This window comes from Carcharhinus amblyrhynchos, chromosome 10, assembly GCF_965287045.1.
Source record: "Carcharhinus amblyrhynchos chromosome 10, sCarAmb.v2.hapA, whole genome shotgun sequence".
NCBI classification, from domain to species: Eukaryota; Metazoa; Chordata; class Chondrichthyes; order Carcharhiniformes; family Carcharhinidae; genus Carcharhinus; species Carcharhinus amblyrhynchos.
This window is the reverse complement of record NC_137333.1, coordinates 40,220,412-40,232,670: the sequence shown is the minus strand read 5'-3', so window position 1 is coordinate 40,232,670 and position 12,259 is coordinate 40,220,412.

Genomic DNA, 12,259 nt, shown 5'->3' with positions numbered 1-12,259 from the left:
TGTCGTTACCACCACAGTCACATCCATGCAGAACCAGAGGGACTGATTGGTAGTTCTCAACGTGTTACCAGTTCTTTGACAAAGCAATTGCTTTTGCGTTGATAAAAGGAAGTCACACCAAAGAATGCAATCATATACCCCCATAGGGTTGAGTTGCATCAGGACAGTTGAGAGTTTGAGGAGATCAAAGTCTCAGTCAGGTAGAGTGGAAGTTCCTGTTTCCTCACATGCTTTTGACTCTAGAATGTATCTAGTCTTTATCTCACCTACACATCTTGTGACACAAAGGGACAATTTAGCATGGTCAATCCACTTAACCTACACATCTTTTGACTGTGGGACGAAACCGGAGCATCTGGATGAAACCCACACAGACACGGGGAAACTGTGCAAAATACACAGTCACTCAGGGCCAGAATTGAACCCAGATTCCTAGAGCTGTGAAGCAGCAGTGCTAATCACTGTGCCACCGTGTCGCCTCCTCGGCACTCCATGCAGAAGTCAGGCTGGTTGGTAGGCGTGGCTTTCAGTTGGGTCTAAAACACCCCAGAGTAGACAACAGGAAGGAAAGCTGCAGTGCTTGCTGGGAGGTGAGGATGTGGATTGGATCATTGACATGGTGCTGATCACTGAAGCTGCAGTGAGAGGATGGGGAGATTTGATTCCTGATCCAGGGAATCCAATCCACAATCTCGTACTTGGGAGTGAACCCTTGATGTGCAGGGATTGTCTAATCCCTGACCCAGGAAACAATCTTTGTGCAGAAAGGGATCTAATGGGGCATGAGATGGGGTGTTGGTGGAAACTCTGCTGCTCCTTGTGACCCACAAGCTGTGCTATAAAATTACCTTCTCTCGAGAGCATTGATGGTGCTATCAAGTAGCACCTGCACAGTACTAATCTGCTTAGTGACGTCCAGTTTGGGTTTTGCCAGAGTCACTCAGCTCCTGACCTCATTACAGCCTTGGATCAAACATGGATAAAAAAGCTGAATTCCAGAGGTGAGGTGAGGCTGATAGCCCTTGACATCAAGGCTGCATTTAACTGAATGTGGCATCAAGGAGCCCCAGCCAAATTGGAATCAATGGGTATCAAGAAGCAAACACTCTGCTGGTTGGAGTCATACCTGGTACATAGGAAGATGATTGTAGTTGTGGAGGGTCAGTCATCCCAGCTTGAGGACATCTTTGCAGGAATCCCACAGGGTAGTGCCCTAGGGCTAACCACCTTCAGCTGATTTGTCAATAACCATCCCTCCATCATAAGGTCAGAAGTGGGGATGTTCGCTGACGATTTTGCAATGTTCAGTACCATTTACAACTTCTCAAATACTGAAGCAGTCCATGTTCAAATGCAACAAAATCTGGACAATATTCAGACTTGGGCTGACAAGTGGCAGGTAACATTCATGCCACACAAATGCCAGGCAATGACCCTCACCAATAAGAAACACTCTAACCACCGTCCCCCCTTGACATTCAATGATGTTACCATCACTGAATACCCCATGGTCAACATCCTTGGGGTTACCATTGACTGGAAACTCAACTGGATTTGCCACATAAATACAGTGGCTACAGTTCAGAGCCAAGGAATACAGCAGTGAGTAACTCACCTCCTGATTCTCCAAAGCCTATCTTTCATCTTCAAGGCACAGGTCAGAACTGTGATGGAATACTCCCCACTTGCCTGGATGGGTGCAGCTCCAACAACACCCAAGAAGCTTGACACCATCCAGGACACATCCACAGACGTTCAATCTCTCCACCACCTACGCTCAGTAGCAGCAGTTTGTACTATCTACAAGATGCACTGCAGCAATTGACCAAAGATCCTTAGACAGCACCATCCAAACCCACGATCACTTCAATCTAAAAGGACAAAGCAGCAGATAAATGGGAACACCACCACCTGCAAGTTCCCCTCCAAGCCACTCACCACCCTGACTTGGAAATATATCGCTGTACCTTCGCAGTCGCTGGGTCAAAATTCTGGAATTCCCTCCCTAACAGCATTGTGAGTCAACCCACAGCACATGGACTGCAACAATTCAAGAAGGCAGCTCACCACCACCTTCTCAATGGTAACTAGCGATGGGCAATAAATGCTGGCCAGCCAATGTGCCTGTGTCCTACAAATGAATAAAAAAAAGGAGTCATCTCCTCCTTTGAGCTTGGGTTTCCCCAAGGCCAAAGCAACCTGACCTGCCAGGGTTAATCCTGCAGAGCAGATTAAGTCTGAGACTGCTGGTCCCATTCAAATATTTAAATTCCTGGGAATAGGATTTGTTAGCAGACAATTGAATCTATTTTCATTATCCTTTCTGGTGGAGCTTTTCATCTCATAAAATCTCATTGTATACTTTTTTGAATCTGAACACCAGTCTGATTCTGTTGACAATTACCTTCAAATAGTTCCCTCGAGGTAACAGCCTTGCTGCCAGCGTGAATAGTTTGTCCTGTGCGCTGCCTCAAAACTGCTCATAATTTTTGTTAAATCTCTTCATAAATGTGGTTGCTTTGAGGGGAACAATCTAGATTCTCTAATTTCTCCTTCTGAAATGTCCCTCTATGGTACCACCCTGGCCCCACTCGAAAGCCTGGATTTCTACATTGTAGAACACAGAACTTTTGCAATTTTCTGACTGGTCTAAATGTTGATTTTTTTATTTGTTTTGTATTCTATGGCCCAGAATTTCCAATTGGTCCTGATTGGAGCCATGAAAATACAGCCATTGTCTCTGTTTATAAAACCAAGGAACCCGTATGCTTTTCAACACATTCCCAAGTGAGCCTTTAAACCTTTCAAGGATTTGGGTACATAAGCCTGCAGATATCTCTGTTCCTATATTCCCTTTAAAATTGTAAACTTTGTTTATAGTGTTTCTCCTCCTTCTTCCTTCCAAATCCATTGCTTATCACTTCTGTGCTTTCATTTCAGTCAGTCATGTGTCTGTTCCTTTCACCAGTCTGCCTATGTCCTCCTGGAGTCAACCACTATCTTCCTCACTGTATACAATATTTCTCAGTTTTGTATCATCAGCAAGTTTTGAAAAATTCCCTGTCTACCCAAGCCCAGATGGTTAATATATATCAAAAAGAGCAGCAGTTCTAATACTGCCCTCTTGGGAACACTACTGTAAACTTCCTTACACTTTCATAGACAAATCTTCACTGCTATCCTCTGTGCTCTGACTCTAAAATAATTCTGAATCCAAGCTGCCATTGCCTCTGTTAAGCCACGGACTTCAATTTTGTGAACAAGTCTGATGTGGTACTTTATTAAGCAGCTTTTGAAAGGCCACATGCACCGTATCAACCATACTGAACCCTCTCTGTTTCTTCATCAGAGGATTCAGTCACATTTGTCAGATACTATGTGCCTGAATCAAATCAGTTTTGGCTGCCATTTGTCAATTCACATTTTCCAAATCACAAATGCTGGAAGAGGCAGTTCATCATTGGGATCTCCCAGTTCCCACTGGCTGAAATCAACGGTAATTTGCACGGCTTGTCCGCCCCGCTGATGGGGAACCCCTAGCAGGGGTTGATTTCAGCAGGACTGGAAAATCCCATTGGTGGCATGGTGGCACAGTGGTTTGCTCTGCTGCCTCACAATATCAGAGACCTGAATTCAATTCGGGCTTTGGGTAACTGTCTATGCGGAGCTTGCATGTTCTCCCCGTGTTTGCGTCGATTTTGTCCGAGCGCTCCAGTTTCCTCCCACAGTCCAAAGGTGTGTGGGTTAGGTTGATTGGCCATTCTAAATTGCCCCCTAGTGTCAGGGGGATTACAGGGTAAACACATGAGGTTAATGGGATAGGGTCTAGGTGGGATTATTGTCGGTGCAGGCTTGATGAGCCAAATGGCCTCCTTCTTTGGATTTGGAAAGAAGAACAGAATTCACCTGTTCATGTTTCCTTTTACTGTTTCCTACCTTTAGCTTTCCTTGTAACTCGAGCTTTGGATATCCTTTATTTTCTGCTCATGGACATGTTTCTGGTCTGTATTGGAACGATCTCCTCTTTGAAGATATTCCATTGTTCATTTACAGTTTTATCTGTCAATCTATTCATAATCCTTTGCGGCAAGATCTTTCTCTAGTTTACTAGAATTAGCTCTCTTCCAGTTGTGCATACTCACCTTTGATTTTCCAGATCTCTTTCCAGAATGATACTAAACCTATGCAGAATAAGTACCGAGGTATTAGACCATATTAATTCCAAATGTAAAATAAATAGCATTGCCCAGAGGTGAATGAGCGCTAACACAGGTGGAATCAATATCAAAAAAAATCTGTCTTTTCAGCTGTTGCTTCACCCTAGTGATGAGGTCATATGTACAGATGTGAAAGAATTAAGACTGGAAGAAATGGAACATCTGTTACATCTGTTGTGCAGTGTTGAAATTGGTATTAACTCTTTGAGATATCTCCTGTCTGGTGTCTAGAGTCACTCAGTAGTGCAGAAGTATCAAGATTTTGTAGAATTCCAGACAATGCAAGAGGTAAGCTGGGTTCTCTGCTTCGTTTCATCCCTGACATTATTATTGTGCTTTTAAAAACCCCTTTAAAATCCATCATTCATTCTCCTCGAGTCGCTGATATTGTAGCGATTCCACATTCGAACAATTCCGCATATTAAAGAAAATTCCTGAAATTGTTCCTTTGGTGGAGATCTTAAATTTTTGGGGTTGGAAGTTGGTCCATGCCATCTTTTGATTGCGGGGGTCGCAACTCGCAAGTTGCTTGTGGATGTTGCAAGTTTGGTATTGCCTCCTCATTTGCTTGATTGCAACATTGGGCAGATAGAGTCCATGCTGCTGACTGCTTGAACACTTAGCAGGGGGCTAAGCTGCATTTGCACAATACAGGGTGTAGACCGCCCGTTCCTCTTAAAAAGAAGCTGCACTGAATCACAGAAGCCTACTAATTCACATTATTTGTACTTATTAACCCATATAGTTTTATTTATGGATTCATTTTACTCCATATCACTATGTACAGAAGGATATTCACTGCTACCATTTGAATGCAACTCCTTGATCCCTCAACCAACAACACAGAAATAGATTATCTGCCTTTTTATCTCATTGTGAGACTTTGAGTCTGATTTTACCATTTTGATTCTAAGTACTGGGCAGACCTGAAACCAGGGGTGTTTTAGGTGCAACTTTTAGACCTGTTCTTAGGTGCCCCCATAGGCACTCTGCCTGGGAAAAGATCAGCAGTTCAGAATCACACTGCAGAAGCCTGTGTGGGGGGGTTAACACACCCAAAACCCTGCAGCTCCGATAGGCATGTGTAGTAACAAAAATAGAATGCGGCTCCCTTGCCACATTGCTCCTGGGCCAGATAATGCCTCCCCCTGACCCCCACAGACATTTCCCCACCCCCACAACATTACTGACCCCCTTAACCACGCCCACCAACCCACCACCCAGACTGATCGTGGCGCCCTCCCCACATTTCCCCACACCAATCTCAGGCAGAGTGGCAGCAAACCCCCCCTCCCCCTCACTGATCACAGGCAGAGTGGCAGCGGACCCCCCTTCCCCCTCACTGATCACAGACAGAGTGGCAGTGGACCCCCCCTTCACCCCTCACTGATCACAGGCAGAGTGGCAGCGGACCCCCCCCTTCCCCCCTCACTGATCACAGGCAGAGCGGCAGCGGACCCCCCCCCTTCCCCCCTCACTGATCACAGGCAGAGTGGCAGCGAACCCCCCCCTTCTCCCTCACTGATCACAGGCAGAGTGGCAGCGGACCCCCCCCTTCCCCCCTCACTGATCACAGGCAGAGTGGCAGCGAACCCCCCCCTTCTCCCTCACTGATCACAGGCAGAGTGGCAGCGGACCCCCCCCCTTCCCCCTCACTGATCACAGGCAGAGTGGCAGCGGACCCCCCCCCTTCCCCCCTCACTGATCACAGGCAGAGTGGCAGCGGACCCCCCCCCTTCCCCCCTCATTGATCACAGGCAGAGTGGCAGCGGACCCCCCCCTGCCCCCCTCACTGATCACAGGCAGAGTGGCAGCGAACCCCCCCCTTCTCCCCTCACTGATCACAGGCAGAGTGGCAGCGGACCCCCCCCCTTCCCCCTCACTGATCACAGGCAGAGTGGCAGCGGACCCCCCCCCTTCCCCCTCACTGATCACAGGCAGAGTGGCAGCGGACCCCCCCTTCCCCCTCACTGATCACAGGCAGAGTGGCCATGGACCCCACCTTCCCCCTCACTGATCACAGGCAGAGTGGCAGCGAACCCCCCCCTTCCCCCCTCACTGATCACAGGCAGAGTGGCAGCGGACCCCCCCCTTCCCCCCTCACTGATCACAGGCAGAGTGGCAGCGAACCCCCCCCTTCTCCCTCACTGATCACAGGCAGAGTGGCAGCGAACCCCCCCCTTCTCCCTCACTGATCACAGGCAGAGTGGCAGCGAACCCCCCCCTTCTCCCTCACTGATCACAGGCAGAGTGGCAGCGGACCCCCCCCCTTCCCCCCTCACTGATCACAGGCAGAGTGGCAGCGGACCCCCCCCTTCCCCCCTCACTGATCACAGGCAGAGTGGCAGCGAACCCCCCCTTCCCCCTCACTGATCACAGGCAGAGTGGCCATGGACCCCACCTTCCCCCTCACTGATCACAGGCAGAGTGGCAGCGGACCCCCCCCTTCCCCCTCACTGATCACAGGCAGAGTGGCCATGGACCCCACCTTCCCCCTCACTGATCACAGGCAGAGTGGCAGCGAACCCCCCCTTCCCCCTCACTGATCACAGGCAGAGTGGCCATGGACCCCACCTTCCCCCTCACTGATCACAGGCAGAGTGGCAGCGAACCCCCCCCTTCTCCCTCACTGATCACAGGCAGAGTGGCAGCGGACCCCCCCCTTCTCCCTCACTGATCACAGGCAGAGTGGCAGCGAACCCCCCCCTTCTCCCTCACTGATCACAGGCAGAGTGGCAGCGGACCCCCCCCCTTCCCCCCTCACTGATCACAGGCAGAGTGGCAGCGGACCCCCCTTCTCCCTCACTGATCACAGGCAGAGTGGCAGCGGACCCCCCCCTTCCCCCTCACTGATCACAGGCAGAGTGGCAGCGGACCCCCCCTTCCCCCTCACTAATCACAGGCAGAGTGGCAGCGGACCCCCCCCTTCCCCCTCACTGATCACAGGCAGAGTGGCAGCAAACCCCCCCTCCCCATTACTGATCACAGGCAGAGTGGCAGTGGACCCCCCCCTTCCCCCTCACTGATCACAGGCAGAGTGGCAGTGGACCCCCCCCCCTCACTGATCACAGGCAGAGTGGCAGTGAACCCCTACCCCTTCCACCCACTGCACCCCCCCACCGATCTCAAGCAGAGAGCTGTTGGACTCACCTTACCCTCCACCTCGCGCTCCCGCTATTGATCACAAGCAGAGAGCTGTTGGATGTTTGACATTTACCTCCTCACTAGCTGGACTGCCCGAAGCAGACTTTTGTAGAGTATGTTTGTTTCGAGCAGAATCTGGGTGGGCGCATGTAGTGGTAAAGGGGGAAGGGCCAGTAAAGTTGGCTGTGCAGCTTATTAAGTCAATTTAAATGCATGCAAATGCATTTAAATGGCTGTTGTTTCTGTTTCAGGTGCAGCCCTGATAATGACCATTTTCAGGCCTTGGAAAAGGGGCAATCAGTGCGGAGGTGGGTGGGGATTGTGCTACTCGCCTCACACCCGTCTTTACCAATTCTTTGGCCTGAAAATGGGAGCAGCTTGATGATAAAATCGGGCCCCTCTCATCCAAATTGACCTAATTAGAATAGTGTCTTACACTCAGGGTGTGCCCATGGGCTACAAAGCACTTTGGGATAATCTGAAGTCATATTTTGTAGTATCTTGGAGAGATGGCAGTACATTTTTGTTTGTCAATCTGTCTGAAAACAAAGCTTAACCAATGCCAATGAAAAACAAAAACGTCATAGCATCCAAAACTACAGACCAAGAGCTGGAAAATGGGATTAGAATAGATAGGTGCTTGATGGCTGGTGCAGACACAATGGGTCAAAGGGCCTCTTTTTGTGCTGTGTGACTCTATGTGTGTTTGGTTCCAGAAGATGACGTAGTTGATTAATTGTAGCATGGGTGAGGTGCAGCTTCCGTACACACCTTCCCTCTCAGAGGCCAAAGGACATGGATATCGCAGTGCCCATGCTCCATTCAGTGATGGATAGTTTTGATGGTCCATCTGTTAAGCTCTCAAAAGACTTGTCGCCCTGATCTATTGTATTGTTCCAGTTCTTCTCTTCCCTGAGGTGTTAAGAGAAATTTATATGAAATCACACTTTGTATGACATCAGGGTCGCTCACTGTGCTTCAGAACCAGTTTTTAATATCATCACTATTGTAATGTTGGAAACAAGCTACCACCCAAGAGCGATGTGACAATGAGCAGATAATCATTTCTCAGTGATGTTGTTTCAAGGATAAATATAGCAGAGTGCTGGAGAAAACTCTCCCAGTTCTTTTTCAAAATAGTGCTATTGAGAATTTTTTATTTCATGGGGGTGGTGCTAGCAAGGCTAGTATTTATTGCCCTTGAACTGAGTAGCTTACTAGGCCATTTCAGAGTCAACCACATTGCACACGTAGGTCAGCTCAGAGTGACAGATTTCCTTCCTTAAAGGGCATTAATAAACCAGATGGGTTTTTACAACAATTGACAGTAGTTGTCACGGTCACCATTACTAAGACTACCTCTATGTTCCAGATTTATTAATTGACTTTAAATTCCATCAACTGCGGCAGTGAGATTTGAACAAAATAAGAAGTCTCACAACACCGGGTTAAAGTCCAACAGATTTATTTGGTAGCAAAAGTCACTAGCTTTCGGAGCGCTGCTCCTTCGTCAGGTGAGTGGGATTTCAATTCACAAACAGGCCATATAAAGACACAAACCCAATTTACAAAATAATAGTTGGAAGTCTTATTGTGTTTACCCCAGTCCAACGTCGGCATCTCCACATCGTGAGCATTAGTCTGGGTCTCTCATTTACTAGTCCAGTTATATTACCAGCATTATCTCCCCTGAGAGGCAGAGAAGGGGCCTTTCTTCAAAAAATGGCACATCGATGAGGCATTTTCTCAGCACTAGAGTGTCAGCCTATATTTGCACTAAAGTTTCTGGATCAGGATTTAGAATATCCATTACTAACACAGTTCATGCTTTGTGCATGCTGATATTTTCAATGGAACGATCTGCCATATTTTTTCTGTACCATGGGCGGGTTCTCTAGCCGTGCATACCCCAAGACTGGAAATTCTTGCCCAAACTCACTGGACCTTTAAATTGGTCCACTGAGTTTTCTACGTTGCCCACAACAATTACTGTGGCAGGTGAGATGGGAGAGTTTTGGCCTAGGGCTCGTATTCTGTTCACTTTGCTGGCTTTCCCATTCATTTCAAATGGGGGAAAGTAATGAGGAACACAGAGGAAGTAAATCCTGATGAAATTTGCAAGTTTTCAGAAAATTGATCATTCATTATTATAGAAAAGAAAGAAAATTAAAAAGTAAACACTTCGGTACAAATTAAATATAGAAGTACTATCAAATGGTGTTCACTTAGCACCTCTGTATCAGGGAAAAATTAATAGAGAAAAATTACTTTAAAAATCCTTGCGCTAATAGTTTATTATAGTGCAATATTGCGATGTGTAAAATGGCCACATGAAATAGCAGTAAACACAGAAAATAATATTTTATTTGCAGAGATAAAAACGGTGTCTTTCTCCACTTCTGTAGTGGCTTAGTTAACATGTACATTATTTACTGTTGGACTGAGGTACGCAGAATAGGGAGATAGGTTTAAACCCAGTCTCCGCTGAGTTGGCCGATCCCCATCACTGCATCGACCTCAGTCAATGGGGAGAGGAAAAATTAGTCTGGTTTGTGCTCCAGTTGACTAGCAAGAAACTCCTTCAGCAAAATACATGGTGTCATTGTTGACTCGAGGATTAGATTGGGCTCATTGTAATGACTTGTCCTGGTTCACCTATCAATCCTCGCTGGCTAGGCTCTTGAATCTTTTTTTCGGCATTACCAAAACTAAGTTCCTTGAAAATATTTGGTCTCCTGCTTATTCATAAATTTAAAATCTGGTTTGAGTGCAACAGCTTTTCACGAAAAAGGTAAATATATGTAAGATGTCAGACACTCTCAGAGAAGCCACTCCATTTAACCCAAACAGCTCTGTTTATGATATTCAGTGTGGACAATAAAAATTTGAGATGCGACACAGGTGAAACAGCTGCAATATTTACATTTCAGAACGGCTCTTTGAAGTGAACTGCAACACAGCACAACTTTCCCTTTGGTGTCTAACGCCACCAAACAGAATATTTACATTTCTTGATGAAAGTGCATGGCCCCTGGAGGTTCCATGATATCCACATTTCCAGGTGGCTGAGATGCTGCAATGATGCTTCCTTTACCTCAAGGTGGAGAAACCACAAAGCTACAGAATTAAAAAGAGCATCACTTTTTCATTGCTTACTCCATTGCAATATCCATTTTAAGATCCAAACCTTCTCCTTCAGCAATGAGTAGAAGTAAAGTGTTGGCATACTTTTAAAATACTGTTTTCAAAAAAATAGGCTGTTTTAACTCAATTTGAAGTTAAATTACTGATCCTGAATATGAAGACTGCCGTGGAGTTATATTTAAATTAGTTGAGGGACAGGGAAGGGAGATCAGAAGTTGGCGACTGAACAAACAATTTGAAAAAGCAATGCACATGAGAAGTGAAAATTGTAAGCAGGGGAATGAGGAGAGCTAAGAATTGATGAGCAAAATGAACAAATATAAACATTAATTTGAACATATGGACTGAAGAATAAGGCATGAGGAATGAGTAATCCGCTGAAAAAAAATCTATCATTCGACTTTAGTGAAACTTAGTTGAAACCAGAGGATGAAAAGGGGAGTAATTCAAAAACTACATGAAATTCAAAAGAACAAAATGGAAATTGGAAGAAGCTTTTGTTCGTCACAGTTGGTGAAACCGTCAGAGATATAAGTGTATAAAATAACTGATGATCATAGTGGAAGATAAATTACAGATGTGTATGTGATCCTGATTTAGTTTTTATTCATTCATGGGATGTACAAGCCGATGGCTGGGCCCAATATTTGTTGCCATCCCGAATTGTACCTGTACCACATGTACATGCCTTTGGTTCATGAAGGCAGCATGCCACCATCTTTGCAAGGGCATTTAGGTGTGGGCATTAGATGCTGACCTAGCCAGCAATGTCTGCATCCATGAATTTTTAAAAATGTTCATATATGCATCTGTAACTCACCTTTGTCTATGATCATCAGTTATTCTATATAGCTATCATCTTCATGACTGTTGCATCATCAGTTGCTTTAGTTACATTCAGTGCATGCCTTCTAAGCAGCTATTGTACAATTAAACAAAGGGATAATTTTCTGACTATTCAGTGGGGGCTGTAATTGTTTAAAAATAATAGGTGAAATTGAACCAGCCGCTAGAAAATTACAGGGATGGAAGTGTTTCCTAATTTTGTAATTAACTAACAGTAAGGCTACAGTGAAATGAAAATTGACTGTGACCTTTGATCTATGTGGGAATCTATGTGATTGCCTCTTAGGTCACAGGAGTCACGCTAGAAGAAATGTACCCTTCAACACACATGGGCTTGGGAGAAGTGCAAAGCAAACCTGTAAAAAATCTTAAATTAGAGCCCAACCTATCTCGAGACTGCCTACTTCCAGTTGTAAGAGTGTTAGAAAAAGTGGAAGGCGACCAACCTTCTCCCAGGAAGTAGATGACATATTTTAACGAGTACTGTACATTTTGGGAGGAAGTTCCAGGATTCGGACTCAGTAACAATAAAGGAATAACATTATATTTAAGTCAGAATTGTGTGTGGCTTGAGGGTGATCTTGCCGATGGTGATATTCCCAAGCATCTCTTGTACTTGTTCTTGTCCTTCTGGCTGGTTGAGGTTCCAGGCTTGAATCATGGTGAGGGGGAGTCTTGGACGGTTGCTGCAATGCATTTTGTAGATGGTGCATGCTGCAGCCACAATGCATCTGCAGCCCACCGCAACCAAAATGCATCACTGGGTAAGGAAGTGAATTCTTGAGATAGTAGATGGAGTGCCAATTAAGCAAGTCGCTTTGTCCTTGGTGGTGTTGAATATTTGTGGATGTTGTCTTGGAAAGTGATGAGTATTCCATCACACTCTTCACCTGTAGATGGTGGAAGGA